The sequence below is a fragment of the Oxyura jamaicensis genome, chromosome 1, assembly GCF_011077185.1.
Source record: "Oxyura jamaicensis isolate SHBP4307 breed ruddy duck chromosome 1, BPBGC_Ojam_1.0, whole genome shotgun sequence".
In the NCBI taxonomy this organism is placed as follows: Eukaryota; Metazoa; Chordata; class Aves; order Anseriformes; family Anatidae; genus Oxyura; species Oxyura jamaicensis.
The window spans coordinates 74,265,617-74,284,348 of record NC_048893.1 but is presented as its reverse complement, the minus strand read 5'-3'; the positions used below and the strand labels follow the sequence as shown (position 1 = coordinate 74,284,348).

Sequence of the window (18,732 nt, the reverse complement as noted above, 5' to 3'; positions counted from 1 at the left end):
TGGGATATTCTATGATTCTATGTACGAATATCTGTAATTTCTTCCTATCCATACATCATGTGTTTAAGGCCTTTCACGCAGACTGCTTAGCACCTCCTCCTGTCTAAAAAGAGGATGAAAAGGCCTAGGTGCAGGTTACATCTAAAAGTTAAGTCCCTGTCTCCAGAAAACTCTTTCAGCAGGAACTTTGCCTTGCCAGGCATGCTTATGTAAAACAAGCCCTGTGGTACGGTTATGATATGATATTTGTAGAAACATCCCCAAGACCAAATCTCACAGATACTTCTGTGCTTGCATTTTGTTTGAAGTGTGCCACGCTCAGAAGCTGTGCTTCTGAGCCATGAGGAATGGTGCGGAACATTGTTAACGTGATGGTAAGACAAACGGCCAAAGGAGTTATCCTGGAGAGGCTCCTTCCCAAACCATCAGTGTCTCCTGGCCTCTGGATGTGGTCCAGAGGCCACCAGCCCCACAAAGAGCCAGGTGTCACCACTGCAGGCAGCTGAGAGCAGACCCAGCGTGAACATTTGTGGACAGCAGTAAATGCCTGTGAATCACAGCTCTCAAGTTGTTTTTTTTCTTTTTGCTTTAGTAACAGTCATCTTCCTACTCCAAGCTGTACAATCACAAAACTGATTAAAAGTTCTTATTCAAAACTTTCAAAACTTTTAGCCAAAAATAGCTTTTTGCTCAAGATTCTTCTGCTGCCCTGAGTGTTTTTTTTTTTTTTTTTTTTTTTTTTTTTTTTTTTTTTTTCCCTGTCAGGGAATTTTCCATCATCAAAAGCCAAACGCAGGAAACAATAGCAAACACTGACTGCCGGCTTTCCACGTTTCAGTTAAAAATAAGCGACGAAGGCATTCTCACTCCTCCCAGAAACAATGAGAAAACATCAGGGAGAGGGAAAAAAAATAAAATAAAAATAATATAAAAAAAAAAAAGGAAAGAGGGAGCAACCAGGAACGGAACCCAGTTCCAGGTCCCAGATGGGGGGTCTCCCTATCCTTCCTCCTCCTCCTCCTCCTCCTCCTCCTCCTTTTCCTCCAGGGCTCGCCTCAGGGGCTCCGGCAGCCCCGGGGTCGACCATCGCCGCCAACCCAGGGACCCGCAGCTCGTTCCCGCCCCATCCCCGGTGACTCGGGGCCGGCCGTGGGCGTGCGGCTGCGGCTTTAAGAGCTCCCACAATGCCACGCTAGCGTCCCAGTTCCGTTACATGGCTCCCCCACCGAAGAGGAGCAGGGCAGAGGCAGGAAGGAGGCGGTGGTGGCCGCGCACACCCCGCGCAGTCGCCCTCGGCGGGGCCAGGCCGAGCCGGTCCGGTCCGGTCCCCCCGCCCCGTTTCCCCGCGGGGCAGAGGCGGGGCCGTGGCCGTTGGGGCCGTTGGCAGTGCCCGGAGACGCCGCGGGACGGGCGCCCGGCGGCGGAGCGGTGAGTGCGCGGCGGGGGGGTCCTGGCTGCCTGCTCCCCGACTCCCTTCGGCTCTGTCTTCCTTCTTCTCTCGTCTCTCTTCCCCCTAACGCCCGCCTTGCTCCTTCCTGCCCCCGCGCTTCTCCTTTCCCTGCCCCGGTGTTTGGTCTTCGTCCTTCCCTCCGTCGAGCGGGCCGCTCGGCGCCCTTGCGAGTGGAGTTGGGCAGCTCTTCGTGCTCGGGGAAGCCTTCGCAGGACTTCTCATCCTCCTCACTCGCTGTCCCCATAATTGTTCCCCCCCCCCCCCCCCCCCCTTTTTTTTTTGTGACGTGGGCTGGTTGGTTTTGGTCTCGTCCGTCCCGCCCCCCGGCAGTGCCGGTTCGTTTCATGATTAATCTCTTTTATTCCTGTCCCAACCCCTCCTTTCCCTTTTCTCTCCCCAGTGAGAAAAATATTAAAAGAAAAGCTGTTTTGCCAGCGGGGAATACATCAGATTTATTTATTTATTTATGTGTGTGGGGGAGAGCGCTGATGAGAAAAGCTTAAGCAGCACGACAGTCAAGAGGCGCCAGCTCCACCGGGTATGGAAATGGGTTCTGGTGCGGTCCTGGGTTCGTGCCGCCCCGCAGCATTGGTGTGGAGGTCTGGTCCTGGATCCCTTTGGGGCTGTTGTAGTAGCCCAGTGTGTGCCAACTTGTGCGCCTGTCGGTGGGGTGGTGGTTTCACGTGGCAGTGGAGTGGGTCTGTGGCTTGTGGGCTTTATTGCTGGGGAGAATCTGAACAGGGGAAGGTTATGGATTTCTGTGTCCCCTCTGGAATAACACCTGTCACGCTTTACATCTGAAAACTGCAGTTGTGTCAGAGCTTGCCCCATTAGCAGAATAGCCAGAAACTACCAACATCTGTGTCAGAGAGCTCTGTGGTATGGCTTTTGAAGTCTGGCTTGGACTTCACAATCTTCTGTCTCATCTCCAATCAGTGTCACGCATTCAGATGAAGGATGTGCTCTGCAGAGTAAGACAATCAGTTGCCTGATGATTTTACCAAGACACCTGTTTAAGGGTTTTGGTTTATCTCTGTTAATTATGCTGGGTAGTGTTGTGATTGTGTTGAGCTGTAGAAGTGAGAAGTGAAGCCTGATGGTAGAGAAATAGAGTTTACCAATAATGTGAACTCCTTAGGTCAGAATGAGAGTGTAGCCCTATAGCCCTGGGTTGTGTTGTTACCTCCCCTGATAGATGTCTTTCCTAAAGACCACAAGGTTAAATCGCAAAGTAAGTCCAGCTCCCTTCCCCCCCCCCCCCCCCTGCCCTTCTCTAAGGACAGGAGGAAATACAATTTCATATTGAATTTTATTTAATATCTAGTTAGAAAATAGGCTGGATGTTAAACCAGAAGTATTTCTTTGTGTCTTAGCAATTCACTGCATATTCAATGGTTGTTGTTGTTGTTATTATTATTATTATTATTTTGCTGTGAGGGAGTAGAAATAACTGCTTGTCATTTGTAGTGTTCAGCTGCATGCTCTTTATGACAAACTATAAGAGCTAAGATAACCTCTCCATCCTTCCCACCACCACAAACCTAACAGAATTTGACTGAGATAGTTTATTTTCATCTCTAGGAAAGAAAAATATTAAAATCTCTGGGATCAGGGAAAATAGATGGGGGGAAAACTAACAAGTAATGTTAACAAGAAGTTTGTCTCTTAAAACTGTACCATGGACTGTGTCTGGAAACACCACCAATAATTCCAAAGAGACAAATTAAGATGATTAGCATTACTTTTTAAACCCTTTTGAGGGAAGCTTTGGAAAGGAACGCATTAGATGGAAAGTGGGAGATGGAGCTGCTCAAGTACATTGCTGAGAGCTGAGGATCATGAGTCCTGTTCCTGCTTCTGCCATTGAATAGCAGTATGCCCTTTACCTAAGTTGTCTTCCTACCTGCGCCTCATAGGATATGGAGATTTATGGAATGTCTGTTAAGTACTCTTACACATAATTTTAAGAATAATTATGTGCAAATATATTGCTCTTTAGTTGTGATATTTTGAATGCTAGTCAGGTGATAGTTACTCTTGTGCTAATATTTGTTCTTAGGAAGTTGTAAAGCAGAACTCTTTATAATCAGCATTCATTTTGAGTGATAGTGCACAAGGCTTTGCATTGCTGTAAAAAATTTGAGTGTTTCCTTTTAACCCCTGTATAACTTTGAGAATATCAGTGCATGCTTCATCCATGGTACCTAATCGGTGTATGGATTTGATAGTTACTGCTCTGCAGAAAGAAACCCCATGAGATTTAATTGCAGGGTAGAGGTTTGTCTCATGGGGGCTGGGCTTGGGACCCCACTCAGTGCAATGCATGTGTTTCTTGGCCTTTTTTTTTTTTTGAGCTCTGTAATTATGCGGTTGGCTTAGTGCATGTGGGGTTTTTTGTTCGCTTTCTAATTTTAGGTCTCTGCTTGGGTTCTTAAGTCTTTCAAGATCTCTATCTGGAAATTAAATGTAAATGCTGTGTGGTTTTCTAGGGCTTGTTTGAAATGTTAGATTTTTCTTTTAACTTTCTAAAGCCAGGAGTTGGGACTTTACAACATAACAGGATGTACTATAATCTCAGTGCTTGCCTTCCTGTAGCATTTGATATTTGTATGCTGTACAAATACAAGGCTCTATCCTGTTGCAAGTAGTTCTCTTTCTGCTCTGAATGAGAGACTTGGTTCTGTAGAAACTCGCTGTTATGCAGCTTCATCAGCTGGAGGTTGTAACTTGCTGTCCTCTTGCCTATGCACGTAGCTAGCTCCTTGCTCTCACACTGTGGGCAGCTAGTCTAGGTACAGATTCAGTTCTACAAATAACTAATTTCTTTTTATCCTTTAAAACACCATGCAAAGATCTCACACCTTTGACAAGAATAGTTTTGCTGGCTAATGAAGGGATATTCACATTGTTTTCTACATTAGGTGTTTTCTTCTCTTACTGTTGTATGGCATCTTTCTCTGTACTGATAAAAATATGGGGTGGGGGGAGAACTGCCTGTGCATGCCAAGCTGTGCAGTGCTTCTGCTCACCCTGCTTCTTTACCCGTTAAGATCAGAGACCTTACCCTGCTGGGAAAGGAAGATGGATTTGAGCTATAGCTTATAAGGACTTGTCACATCTGCTGTAACTCTTGCTCAGTCTCTGTAAGCGTCTGGTTGTCTTTGTGATAACATAAATATGGAGATAGGTGAATATATCTGAGAGGAACTGAGGATGCATGCTGTAAGTTTTTGGAAGGGAGGCTCTTGAGGAACATGCTTAATTTACCTTTTTACTTGGGGGGGTGGGGTGGGGAAGGAATCTGTATACTTTCTTGTCCTTTGAGAAAGGGCTTACCAACAACAAAAGGCATTGTAATGCTTCCCTATAGTCTGGGATTATTGAACAAAAGTGTCTTGCTGTGCAATATTGTTGCTGTGCTCAATGTTGTATGATAACACATGTTTCTCAGCTGTTGTTGATTCCTCAGTGGCACAGACTTCAAAGGAATGTGCTGAAAGAGAGCCATGGCCATAGAAAAAATGAGTTTTGTTCCAGTGGCCTGTACCATCCATCCGTTTAAATACTTTGAGCTGTTCCAGAGTGTTGAGTCATCCAGTTAGGGCCGACAAGCAATTACAGCTGGAAATGGAGCTGGCTACGAAGAGACCACCTAGAGAACGCTTAAATGCTACCTTCCACCTAAGAGCCTCCTGCCATCCAGGCCAGCAAGAACAGATAAGGCTCATCATTTAGGGTATCTTTCAACATGACATTGTCTACTTCCTAATGCTATTGAGGATTTATTTTTACTCTCTATGCTATCTTTAGCACAAGAAGGGAAGAATGGTAATCAGAACAGAAGGTCATTTCTGTAGTTTCCTTTTCATGTGTAATAAACCAGATATATAATTCAAATGAATAAATGTTACTAGCAAATTCTTTTTTTTTTCCTAAAGTATATGGGATATTTAACAAACCACTCAAATGCTTGCAAAGGTAGCTGAATACAATACATTGCTGAATTAAATTTAGTTTCAAAACACTAGCAGTAAAGTCACCTGTCTTAATATTGGAGTCAATTATATTGTAATGTATCAGTTGGAATTTGGGACATATTCTGTAGTTCAACCCATGGTAACAAAGTTAAAACAACAACAGAAACCGAAACTGTGCATGCATGTGTATTATGATACAATAGTACGCTACTAATTTCAAGTGTTATAACTTACATTTTTCTTAAATTCTTATGTTGGAGTCCACTGTGTAAGATAAGTCTCAACTCATAGTTGCCAATGAATCTTAAAATTGTGCCCTGTCAAAGTCCCAGATACTGGAACTCAGGGGAATCTCAGGGAGACTGTAAGGAACTATTGATAACTTCCAAGTATTCTCAAAATCTTTCTGTGTGGGACTGACATTCATTTTGAGGATTGGGTCTAATACTGTTGAAACAGTAATATCTTTCTCATTTAAGAGGGTTTAAGTCCCTTTATGAATGGAATATGGTCATGCAGGTACCCTAAGAAGACGCTTGAGCCTTGAAAAATAGTGAGATGCTCTAGTATTAGTTTTTACATCAACAAACAAATGGTACAACTCTAAAGGCAAGCTTGGATGTTGTCCTTTGCTGTAGTATTACTTCTGCCTTTGTATTGTGATGTGACACACTTCTGAGAAGATCTTTCTCCTGCTGTTGGCAGTTGATGGTGGTATTTTGAGATATCATGTTTTAATGCTTTACTGTCTCTTCTAGAAACTTCCATCCCTTTTCATCTCAAAATGTATAATGTAACTGACTTCTGTCCAGCTTCAGCCCTTGTTCCAGGGCTGAAGTTGTAGTCTGAATTCATTTCTTCCCTTTGGAAGCTATACTAGGTGTAATGTTGTCTCATTTCCCTTCCTGCAATAGTACACAATGTATTTCCAGCTTGCTGTGTCTCTGGATCATCCAGTTTTAAAATGGCAAGGCAGTGTTGGTTATTGTGAGTTTCCCTTTAATCTTAGGATCTGTAACTTCCTTTTGTTTCAACTGAACTGAAAGCTTTTTGCTAGAAGACTTCTGGACTCCTGAAGTGTTTGACAATGTTTTCAAGCCTTTGTTCAAAGGGGATTTGGAGTTCCTGGAGCAACCTTTTGAAACTTTCCATTTTATTGTCAGTTAATAATTTTGTGAGCACGGATAAGACAAGTCTGTAATTCCACTGGGCAGCCAGATGTTTTGTGTCTATGCCAAAGTGGGGAGGCAGTGTGGCTTCAGGAGTTGGAGGGTCTGTTGTTCTTGTCATTAGCCTGTTTGGGAATCTTCAACAAATCATGCCATCTTTTGCTTATCCCCCTTCCCCTCCTTCCTGCTGTGCTTATACTGGTTGTGACAGCCTCCTGCAGAAGTTGAGAGCAAAGCATTCTTTGTTGCTCTATAAAAAGTAGATATTGTCAGTTTGTGGTTTTTGTTAATACTAAGCTTATAGCCATAGCATGTAACTTGGCACTTAGTTAATTCGTGGCTATTCTCCATTAGACTGATGCTAATGTTAATTCTGATTAGTGTGGTGTTAAGTGGGTGTGGGGTGGGGATAAAGAAAGCAATTATCAATGAAAATAGGGAGAGTATTTTTTTTAAACCTCCAGTCCCACTGTTCTTTACTAAACTTGCCTAGTCTTTTGGTAAGTGTCTTTTGAAGGCCTATGAGATCTCCGATGATCCTTGTCTTGCTTCTCCTGCTTCTATGTGACATGTGAAGGAAAGAAAACCAGTAATGAACTCAGGAGATGTCTGCACGTGTCAGACTCTTTCTGAAGAACAAAGTAGAAAGATGCCAGAACTAATGTATAAAAGACAATATTGGGAATCAAGGTACCAATTGCTTAAATGCACCTTTGAAGTTGTATGGCTAGCAATATTAATTTAGCCGTACTACCTAGAATAATTGGCATGCTAAGAGAAACATATGGCAGTAATGGAATGCCCTTATCCTTGCCCATCAGAAAGTGATTGTGTGGCTCTTTTAAGCATGTTCTCACTCATCAGAATTGCTCCCCTGCTATACATGCTTGCTTTGGGTTTCATCCAAGGCTCCAGGTCATTCAAAGCCTTTGCACTGGTGTCACTGGGAGTGAGGACAGAAACTTTTAATGAATAGCTGCATGCTTGATACTGTGTATTTCAAGTAGTGAAATGATGAGCAACAGGAGTAACAAATGGTCACTGAATACAGTGCAGTGCTTTGCTATTAATGGGATTGGAATTGGTAACCTGATACTCCAAAGAGATTACAAAGGCTATTTATCATACAAGGGAACATTGATTTTTGAAGGAGTTGGGAAATACTTTAGTGAAATCTTTCATCAGAACTTGTTCCAGTGAACAAGATCTGTCAGAAAATGACTGAATTAACAAGAATTTACAAAATAGTCTCAATAGAGAAGTAACTTTCTTATTACCAGTGTTGCTGTACTGCAGTTCCTGTGCTTGTTTACCAGCTTACTTATTTACTCATATCTTTTACATTTGGCTTTTGACTTCTGTTTCAAACTGAGATACAACATAAATAAAAGTATTTGGGCTTTGCTCCTTCCAAGAATGGAAGACTTAGGAGGAGGGGGTGACAAAATGAAATGATATGTGAAAAGTTTATCTATGGTATGTGACCTTTCCTTCTTTCCCAAGAGCAGACCAGAAAGCAACCAACTTAATATATAGACAGTAGCAGTCCATGGGATTAAACTACACTGCATGAGATTGTCAAATAATTTTCTCAGAGGCCTTTTAATACAAGTAGGATGGATATCTGCAAGGGTGATCTGGTGCAAGAAAACTCAGTCCATCATTGTAACTCAAGAATGAAGATAATATTCTTCCCTAGGCTTGCTACTTACCAGTAGGAAAAGCTGATTACCTGCCCCTTGCTTTTTAATGAAGCAGCGAAGCTTGCTGTCTCTGCAGGCAAGGCTATAAGATAAGGGGGCATACCTTTAAGAGGAGGGCAGGGCCATAAGGGAAGGCTTGATTGTGTCTGCTGTCAATAAACTGAAGCCCTGTGCAGAAGGGGTCATGTTCTGTATCAGGAGCAAAGGGAAGAGGCTCATTCTTCCTAGATAAGGTGACAGGGAGCCAGGCTCTCTCCATAAGCTAAGAACCATGCTTTTTAAGGTATTCAAGTGGTGTTTTTTGGTTTACTTAAACTTTTAGCAAGACAGTTTCTGGGTGTTTGGTTTCTCAGGGCTTGCCAGTCTTCTGTTCTGAAGCACTGCAAAACAAATCATCAGCAATGAGGTGTTACAGTAGTATATGGAGGCCTTGCATGAAATCCTGACCTGTATTGCCAGGTCCTACTTAAATGCCTGGCCAGAGATGAACGCTGTCCTTCTCTCATGGTGGGAGTGTGTGGCTGGTGGGCTGCCCCCATGGCACGGCACCAGCAGAGCTGGAGTCACAGTGCAGGCCTGCTGAGTCCCGGGCCCAGCGTAGTCCCCTTCCTGCATTGGCCATTACGGGTGTCTTTGTAGCCCAACATTTCCTCTCCTTGTCTGCATTAATAGATGTACAGTTTGCATTGCACCTTTTTAAAATGTGCTGTCCTAAACTCTGCATTACCCGTTTCCCATGGCACCTGCTATCATTCTGTTAATGCTTCTAATTTGGAATGAATTGTTTGTGTGCTCTGTGTGTCTGACAGCACCACCACTTCTCTCTGTTTGACTCTTCCTAAATGCTTGTTCATGGCCTTCATGGTGTTTTTTTACCATAGTGCCCTTCAAGGTGTTTTTTTTTTTTTGGTAGTGGTGTAGCATTTCCTTTTGGATGGGAGGGAGAGATACTGGAATCAGCTCTCTTCAAATCTCACAGCTGCAGATAGAGATATGCCTTTAACTCCCCCACTGCCCAGCTGTTTGGGGCCAGAGGTGGGGGATGCTTGCTTTGCCATTTCCCCAGCCTGGAGCTGGGTTTAACTTACACTGAGCACCTGTCCCCTTGTGATTCTGACTCCCTGTCAGGACTCATTCCCTCTGCCCCTCAGAAGATCACTTTGGGCAGCAATCTGCCTTACCCTAATAGGAGACTCAAGCCAGGAATTTTCCAGAATTGCTCCCCTCTCTATCATTGTCCTTCACTGACCTCTAACCTTTCTTGATAAGGTGCTTAGTTTCACCTGTCTGCTGCTTTTCCCTCTCACTCTTCACCATTGACTATTTTTCTAGGAGTGAGCTGCTTAGAAATATTAACCTTTATAGATGTGTGCAGCAGTCAAATACAGTCAAATTCCTTAACTTTTAAAATCTTGAATCTAATACTAAAATGCTTATGGCAGGTGGATGTATTTTATGTCTATTGCTTGTCACTGCAAAAATATCCGTCATCAGCAGAGGTGGTCAGCACAGTGGTTATACTTTAATGTTACAGTATTCCCATGTTACTTGTCATAGAAGCCCTAATTCTCCCTCTGAGCGGAAACCACTGCTGTAGTAAGAGCATGTAAGTTCAAACTCTTATTGTGTAGAAAATGCTAATGACTTATATTGGTGTTTTTTTTATGTGCTATAAGATATAAATGTAATATAGATAGAAGGGATTGTAATGAAGTTTTGACTTTCGAATTGCTTGAGAAATACCGTTACCTCTAAACAAGTCTTCTCTTCTGAAAGACTTAAATCATTTACCTCAACTTTTCTAAAAACATATTTGCTTTAATTTTGTGGTTAGCAGCGAAGATGACTGGATTTATTTAAATATACACATGGAAGATATTTTTTCCCTATTTTGTAGTGCCCTCTGCACTTGTTATCCTAAACTTTTATGCAAAAGCCTAAATTATATATCTATATGCTTTCTGACCATGATTTACTTTAATAACCCATCATGATCTCAGGACAAACTATATTTGTCTTTAGAAGATAAAATTACAAATTAATCTCCATTTTCATCATGACTAGTACGAATGAGCATAGTATTCAATGTATGTGCTGTTTAAGAGTCAGCTTCTTTCTCCCGGGGACATTAAGCATGTGGAAGGCAGAAGACCATTCTGCTATAATGGAATACAGAATGATTCAAGAGGGAAGACCGTACTGTATGAGCTGAAGTGTCCTCCCAACATTCCTGCTGTAAAACCTCTGACGTGAAAAAGGTGGGTAATGTCTGGGAAGCTGGGATGTTTCTTGTCAACCCTCAGTTCTTGAAAATGTATATTGTTGCTCAATCTGGGCAACACAGGCAGGCTGTTTCTGTGAATACAGAGTGCTTTCCTAGCTATGGACCATGGCCCCTTGTTAGAGGCCCAGGCTCAACAGGACTTCTGTTTCAAGTCTGGGGCTTATGAGGAAAGATGTGCTTCCAAGCACAAGTATGAAATGGAGCCAACATAAGTTTGTACACCATCTGAAACTGGGATCTCATTTGAAATAAAAAAACTCTTAGAAGCAATGGATGGTATTTGAATCTTGTGTGTGTGTGGTGATATACAGCATACATCAAGCCTTTTGCTGGGATTGAAAGGGCTGTGGTCAGATGAGAATCTGAGTTGGTCTTAATATTGAAGAGGGAGTCATCTGGGATGTTTCATTCATAATGCAAGCCCTAGTACAAGATTACAGAATGAACCTCCTTTAGATATCTAACCACTACTCAGCAACTTTTTTCATGAAAATGAGAGAGAAGGTTGGTATAGCTACTGAATGACTAATTAGACCTTAAACCAGCAGTTGGCACATGTATGTCTCACCCTGAGTCAAGGAGATCACAGCAAGATGTCACTGTAATAAAGTCCTACTCTGCAAACAAGTGCTTAATTTACTTATATGTCACCATGACCACTTACTTCTGTCAGTATTCTGAAATGCTTAACAGCAGGGTGCTCTTCTGAAGTTTCAAATGCACAGATGTAAAGTTATGATAGCTTAACGATGACACCTAGGAGGTGAGCCACAGTAACTGTTAGTAACAGTGCCTAAGTGCTGTGGCTGTTGGGTAATGTCAGGGGACACTTCTGTCAAAGACATTAAGTTAATGTCACTTATTTAGCACCTTGCCTGTGATAGCTGTGTGCATGTAGTTGAACTGCAGCATCTCTGCAGGCAAGGAGTTCAAAGAAAGATCTAAAGCTTAACGTTTTTATGACATACTTACCAACAGCACTTTGAACGACCTCTTAAGGAGTAGGTGTCAAAGAAAAGGTTCCTCTCCTAAATGGCTGCAGCTATGTCAGAAGTGCTAACTAGTAGAGTGTATTTACATTACAAGCTTGTTGATTGGTTTCAGAGGTACTGGTGAATTGTTAGCTTACATAATCTGCAAGGGCTAGGATCAACAAGGTATGTCAAGTGTAATATAGGAGAGGGCACTTAGATATGGCAGGGTACGTTAGACACTCCTGTCTACTTTTTTACAGCATCTTTTCCTCCTCCTCATGCTTTAGCCTTCCCTACAAAGCAGGTATCGGTAATGACCAGTGAGCACTGTTATCTTACAGAACTCTTTGAGGCTTTTTGTTCTTACGCCCAACGGAATTTCAAAATAATCTTTGTCTAGCATTGTAGCGTTGCTATGATCCATGTTTCATGTCTTGCTGACTTCTGCAACCAGTTTTAATAAAGTCAATCCTGTGATTTATTGAAGTGTCATCTGGAATATGACACTTCAGAAAGACATGTTAGAAAAATAGCTCTAAGTCCCAATGTGGGTTCTTTTTGAAGAACTTGATACTGAAGTGAGACATTAAAGCAAAGGCAAATCTAGGGAGTAATTTGCTTAAGGTGTGTTACTATAGCCTTTCCCAAAAAAGGTTTTGGTGATGTGATTCCCTGCAGTGGCTTTATTCCTGAGAGAGAATTAATACAGATTTTCAAAAGCCTTCATGAAGTAAGGAACCAACGATACTGATTTGCAAGCTTTTACTGTTTATCTTTTTGTTGTTAAAAATCCATATAGTAGTAAACTGGAGTGTCCTTTGAATTCTGTAACTTCAGTTTTGCAAGGAGAGCTATCAGTTCTGTTTTGCTGTGCTGGGCCCATTGTCAAGGTGTCTGTTCACTTTGTACTCTTTATCAGCTTGAGATGCATACAGAATCATCTAAGTTGCAAGAGACCTCCAAGATCACTGAGTCCAACCTTTGACCTAACATATGGACATATGGTTTCTGTTTGTCACAAAGGTGTGGTTAGCACTAACACTGTAGATGTGTTGAGGTATGTTCTTTCTGTGTTTTGCTCATGTGACTTAATTTCATTGAAACTAAAGCCAAGCACACCTATGAAATTTGTAACAGTACTGTTTGCATTGGTAGTACTTCTTTGCTCAGGGTGATTTGACAATGTGTGAATCCAAGGCAGAGACTTGGTGTGTCTGAATTGGTGACTTGTGCCTACATTTGCCTCTCTTCCTATGCAAACTTCAGGTTTTTGATTTCGATACTCAGTTATTCCAAAACCTAAAAATGACCTATCTTTATTGCTTTATTTGCGTGCGTATTTTTATTTAAGACTTCTATTCATAACTCCACTGATACAGAATGTAATATCTTAATCCAACATCAACTTTCTTTGGGAGCATAAAGGTATACAGTGAATCTTTGCATAAGCTTCTGCAGAATGAGTTGCCTGGAAGATCTTTGAGGAAGAATCACTTGTGGGAAGTGACTGGAACTTTCTTCTCCACCTGAACTGGGTTCACTTACCTGGACCTTGTCCTTAGTACTTGTTGATGAGAGTGCAAGAATGTCTTTGCAGTCTCTCTCCTGTGCTGTTGGAAGTCCATCAGGAAAGAAGCCTGTCTTCTGGCCTTCTCTGATCCTGTTGAAGAATCGTGTGGTACCAAGTTGCCTGTCCTTATGCTGTCACTTTTTGACCTGGAGAGCAGTCTGGAAAGAGGAGATGCAGTCCTGTGATCATGGGTTAATGTTCAAAGATAGATAGCACGATGGCAGGTTTTTTTTTTTTGCTAGTATTTGTTCCATGAGTATTGAAACTCCCAACCATCTCAAATAACATATGTTGACTTTCTTAAACCTCCTGGGATCTATATCTGAAACAAGCTTACACACTTAACAGATTTTTTTTTTAAGCCTAAAGCATGGGTTTATTTAAGCATAGTGACAAAGTAACATGTTTTTACATGCCATTTATTCTTATATGTTGCCTTTTCTGTTTGTTGATATTTTTGTGAGATGCTCTTAAGCTTCAGCCTTTATTGATTGGATGTATTTGAAGAATCAGATGTAGGTGGTAGAGAATGAAGTTAACAGTGACTTGGTGTGAGTCTATTCAAGTCAACATCCACAAACAAATACTGTGTGCAAATCACTTCTTATGTAAGCTTGCTTTTGTCTGTTTATTTGAGTTTGTGGTAACTGATTTGTTTGGTATCTCAAATTAGGGAAATAAATTGACAATTCACACTAAAAATAATGTGCAAATTTATTTACATGTCATTCACGTGAAATTCAAGTTGATTTATTCTACTTAAAAACACTGCTTCCCTGGCTGTGAGAGACCCAGTAGCTTTATTAAAATGAGTCAGAACACTAGCTGTCTTTGGAGACTAGGCTACAGCTCTGCTTGTATAGATTTACCGGTGACTCACTTGTAAGTGAATGTAACTTGATTGAAAATGCATTAAGCATTAATAATGGAGTGGTACTTGTGCTTTAATAAAAACCTTTAAAATGTTTTGAAAAACTGGAGTAACTTAATGGCTCTGAACTTGAGTGTAAAAGTACTTAAAGAAAAAGGTCACGATTTGTCACTGGCTTGGGGCTAGGTTGATGAGTGCTTTCTGAAGTGCATCATTGTTAGGGTCAGGTGTTAGGTAAATAAAGAGTCAGAAGTCTTCATTTTCTGGAGAAACTTCTCCATCTTCATCTCTTGGTGTAAGCAACCTGGTCTGAATTGTGTGTGGGCATTGCTTTGAGCAAGAGGATTGACTAGAGCTCTCACTGGTTCTTCCAGCCTGACAAGTTCTGTGATGTTTTCTCTTTAAGAGGTTTGTACCATGCAACCACCATGCATCCTTGGTCTTAAGTGGGTTTTCACAGAATTTCTAGGTTGGAAGAGACCTCAAGATCATCAAGTCCAACCTCTAACCTAACACTAACAGTCCCCACTAAACCATATCCCTAAGCTCTACATCTAAACGTCTTTTGAAGACTTCCAGGGATGGTGACTCCACCACCTCCCTGGGCAGCCTGTTCCAATGCCTCACAACCCTTTCAGTAAAGAAGCTCTTCCTAACATCTGACCTAAAACTCCCCTGGCGCAACTTCAGCCCATTCCCCCTCGTCCTGTCACCAGGCACGTGGGAGAACAGGCCAACCCCCACCTCTCTACAGCCTCCTTTAAGGTATCTGTAGAGAGCGATAAGGTCGCCCCTGAGCCTCCTCTTCTCCAGGCTGAATAAGCCCAGCTCCTTCAGCCGCTCCTCGTAGGACTTGTTCTCCAGGCCCCTCACCAGCTTCGTCGCCCTTCTTTGGACCCGCTCAAGCACAAGTTTTGGTGAAGTTTTTCGCTTATCTTCATAGAACTTCGGCTGAATTAATAAAGAATGGGCTTTCTCTTCATTTTTCTGGCTAATGCAAAATGTTTATTTAAAAAGCTGGCATGAGACAAGTTGATGTGACCTTTCTGCAAATTTTAGGTGAATTCTTAGCTTTCCAGAAGCTGAGGTTTTTATATGGAAATTAATGGTTCTGTACTTAAATGCAGTAGACGAGCAGAAATCATGCTCTAGGGAAACTTGCCACAGATATTATATGTTGAAATACCTTATGAATTTTTTAGTTTAAAAAAGGCGGTGAACACTAGAGATCATAATTCAGAATGCTTCAAGTATAAAGAAAATCCTTTTGTTCAGGGTAGTTTTACCAAAAATCAGTTTATACGTTCACATGATGAGAGACATAAGGAGTTTTATTTATATATATACAAACACATATAGGCTTTCCTGTAAGAAAGGAACAATGAGATTGGATTCATGAATGTTGTGCATGCATATTTGATTAAGGTGCATGGGGGGAGGGGGAAACATACCTAGTAATAGATCCAGAATTTGAGGTATGCTTGTTTAGATTCCATTTCTTTTGTGAAAGGAATAAGCGTGGATGTTCCTTCATGTAATTAGACTTCTGCAGCCTGTATCCCAGTCAAGTTTATACTTGACAGATAATAACTGAGACTTAAAGAAACACCCCACTACCGCCCTAATGTGATTAAATCAGTGTTGAGCTACAGGCTTCAAATTGGGAGCAAAAGAACAGTTTTTAATAAAGTTGGCAGTCAGGAGAAATCCCTAATTACTGGAATAAAGGAAACATCACTCCCATTAAAAAAAAAGATAGGAAGACCTGGGGAACTACAGGCTGGTGAGCCTCACGTCTGTGGAGATTGTGGAACAGACCCTCCTGGAAGCAATGTTAAAGTACATGCAAGACCAGGAGGTGATCAGACAGAATGGCTTCACCAAGGGCAAATGGTGCCTGACCAGTCTGGTGGCCTTTTATGATGGAGTGACTGCATCAGGTGACAAGGGAAGACCCGCTGATGTTATCTACCTGGACTCCTATAAGGCCTTTGCCATGGTCTCACACGTCATCCTTATCTCTAAGTTGGGGAGAGATGGAATTGAGGAGTGGGCTATTGGTGGGTAAGGCTCCATGGCTGCACCCAGAGAGTCATGCTTAATGGCTCCATGTCCAGGTGGAGGCTGGTGACAAGTGATGTCCCTCAGGGGACTGTCTTAGGATGGGTGCTGTTGAATATCTTTATCAACCACATAGGCAGTGGGATTGAGTGCACCCTCAGCAAGTTTGCAGGTGGCACCAGTGTGAACGGTGCAGTCAGCACAAGAGAAGGAAGGGAAGCCATCCGAAGGGACCTGGACAAGCTGGGAGAACTGGGCCCACGTGATCCCAATGCGGTTCAACAAGGCCAAGTGCAAGGTGCTGCACCTGGGCCAGGGCAATCCCAGACATGAGGACAGACTGGGAGAAGAACTCATTGAGAGCAGCCCTGCAGAGAGGACTTGGGGGTTCTGGTGGACCAAAAGCTCGGCATGAGCCAGCAGTGCGTGCTTGCACAGCCCAGAAGGCCAACAGCATCCTGGGCTGCAGCAACAGAGGGGTGGCCAGCAGCAGGTCAAGGGAGGGGATTGTCCTCCTCTGCTCTGCCTTGTGAAGCCTCACTGGGAGTGCTGCAGCCAGCTCGGGGCCCCAGCACCAGAAGGTGTGGGGCTGTTAGAGTGAGTCCAGAGAAGGGCCACAAAGGTTATCAGAGGGCTGGAGCACCTCTCCTATGAAGAAAGGCTGAGATAGCTGGGGCTGTTCAGCCTGGAGAAAAGAAGGCTCTGGGAAGACTTCATTTCAAGCACTTTTGCATAAACTTTACACAGTTCATGAAATCTATATGGAATATGTGGATTGGTGTACCTTTCAGATGAAAACCTTATTTTCTTTCTTTCAATTACCATTTTCTGGTAAAAGCAATGCTAGAATAGGCTATTGGCAGATAGGGGGTGTAATTCTTTGCTGTTTTACTATATTAGCTAATAGATGAAGTAAATTTGTAAGATGGCAATAGTAGATGGAGAAGAGACAAAACTTACCAGGGCTAAGAACACAAAGGAAGATCACTAAATGGTCTCTTAATCAAAAGTACTTAGCTCCTACAGCATCAGTTCTTTAAGTCTGGCAAATATAGGCATCACAGCATGTGTTTACTGAAGTGTAGGTACCTGAATTTTAAAATCCTGAGATTCTTAACTAAGAATCAGTAAATGAAAAGTTCCCTTAAGAGTGCCTAAACTGAATTGTGGGAGATTTAAAGGGAAATCTTAGGTTGCAGTATATTCTGGCATCTCCTGCTGATTGTTTAGTCATATACATCAATATTTATCAATCCTAGTAACTTCTCTGTTTTCTAAATCAAAATGAGGTAGTGATTTAGAGTCACTGCAAAGTGTCAGAATGGTTTCTTGAGGATTCACTTTGTCATTTGGGTAATAAAGTATGACTTGACTTAACTGTTTTCAGGCTCATGTTAGAAGTCAATAATTTAGCACCTTTATTCAGTAAACGACAATCTATCACCTAAAGAAAAGGGGCCACAGTTGAAATCTGAGCACAGAATGCATCAATGTGCACACATTGTGCTGATGCCAAAAACAGTGAGCCAGTGCTAGCTGAGGTGGGCTGCAGAAGAGCTGTGTTACCACCTTTTTTTTTTTTTTTTCCAAATATAGTGATGGGTGCTGCAGAAAGCAGATGTGCAGTGAATGCAGGTTTTTGTGTGCAACAATGAGAGAACACATGAATTGACCTGTATCAGTATGTTGCTGGAGTTGATTGAGATTTTCTTGACAAATGAGTACAGAAAAGTTAATTGTAGAAGGCCCTGTGTCTATAGGGATGTGGTGTTCCAGTTTTTCATTTAGGATTGAATTAGGCAATACTGGTAGTACTGCAGTGCTACCAGCCTTAAGGTAATACCCAAGCTCATCACCAAACCTGTTGTACAGGCAGTTAGAAGGTCTGGGAGGTCAGAACTAAGTGTCTGGGATCAACAAGCCATTATTACTGATTGTGCTGTGGAAGTAGGACATACCACTACAACAGAATCTCCAGAAGTTAGTATCAATTGCACACCGTAGCATTTTTCATATTGGAGGCAATGTGCACAGTACATATTGGTGTTGTTGGAAGCAAGTTTTAGAAGGAGAAGTGTATTAAAAGATCTGTCAACTCTGAGTTTGTTGAATGTTTCTGTAGCCTGCATACTTTGGCCATCTTTTATCCACTTATGTTGATGGTCTGTTGAAACAAATGGCTTTTTGATGGTGTGTTGCCTTAAAGGGATCACTTGATTAAAGTGTTTGTTAAAGTTCACTAGTCAAGCAACACCTATAAATCCTGTTGTATTTTCGTAGCTTGACATAATGGAGTGTTTGTGTGCTTCTGTACATAAAAAGACGTTTCCATACTTTGACAGTATCTGTGCATAAAAATATCTATCATTGCATTTGAGGTGCTTTCTAACTGTATTTTTCACTTAAGAATTTGTCACTTCCTTTACAGTGACAATTACCATGCACCAGTGGAACAGCTTGCATTATTTTTGGTAATCTTCTTAAAAAGGCCTAGATTAAGATCTGAGCTACAGCTGTGGTAAATGGATCTCTTTTTTGTTATAAAGTCTTCTAAGGTTGTTCCCTTTTGGGGGTCAATTGATTAAGATGTATACTGAGTTGGCCTGAATTTCTCTTGCTAAGTGAATAAAATGAAACCACAGTCTACATACAAAAATCAGCAATGTAAGTTCC

At 42.0% G+C, this 18,732-nt stretch overlaps 1 protein-coding gene across 3 annotated transcripts in view; it reads left to right on the top strand.

Annotated features, from left to right (window-relative positions):
• The first annotated feature begins 1,212 nt into the window (after positions 1 to 1,212).
• The window catches only part of RASSF8 (Ras association domain family member 8), an 86,086-nt gene continuing 68,566 nt past the window's right edge, over positions 1,213 to 18,732 (top strand). For all 3 annotated transcript variants that reach the window (XM_035321438.1, XM_035321423.1, XM_035321430.1), the window contains exon 1: positions 1,213 to 1,428. The gene's annotated coding sequence lies outside the window, so the exon portion shown is untranslated. The remainder of the gene's footprint in view (positions 1,429 to 18,732) is intronic.